The following is a 636-nucleotide window of genomic DNA, read 5'->3' on the forward strand; positions in this document are numbered from 1 at the left end:
TCCTCTCCGCACTCCCACCCCACCCCCTTTACCCTCAGAAACAAAAGGGTAAAAAAAAAAAATCCTCTAACTTGTATAGTTTGTACTTTTGATAAAAGGTATTGGGGACGAGCTTTGGCGTCGGCTCCTCTTTTCTAATGTCTTTTTATCTGTATTAATTCCTCAGATGAAAACTTTAAGGAACAATGAAGGAGAGAGGTAGCGCTCTGAACCGGTGAGAAGAAAAAAAATTACACAGCACACCTGGGACAGATGAAGCCAAGCCAGTGCTTTTATAATGCCAATCAGCAGAACTGTTATCATCCCTCTAATTAGGAAAGCAGCCTAAAACAGAGCACACTTGGGGAAATGGTAATGTTATGGTTTTGCACTTAAAAGGAGAGACATTTCCTGCACTGTAAGAATCTAGGATTGGGGCTGACAAGTCCTTTAATTAATGGGCAGGATTCCCTGTGTGTGCAAGTGTGTGTGCATGTTTTAATTCATAAAAGTGGACAAAGGGTGCTATGAAGGGGGAGGAGGCTGCTGGGGGAGGAAGAAAGAATCTATTAGTCTGAGGATGAACAGAGTTCATAGCCACACTCATCTTTTTTTTTTTAAACCCCCCAAAGATTAAGGTGCAGAACAGGATGGAGT

This window comes from Jaculus jaculus, chromosome 22 (assembly GCF_020740685.1).
Source record: "Jaculus jaculus isolate mJacJac1 chromosome 22, mJacJac1.mat.Y.cur, whole genome shotgun sequence".
Taxonomy (NCBI): Eukaryota; Metazoa; Chordata; class Mammalia; order Rodentia; family Dipodidae; genus Jaculus; species Jaculus jaculus.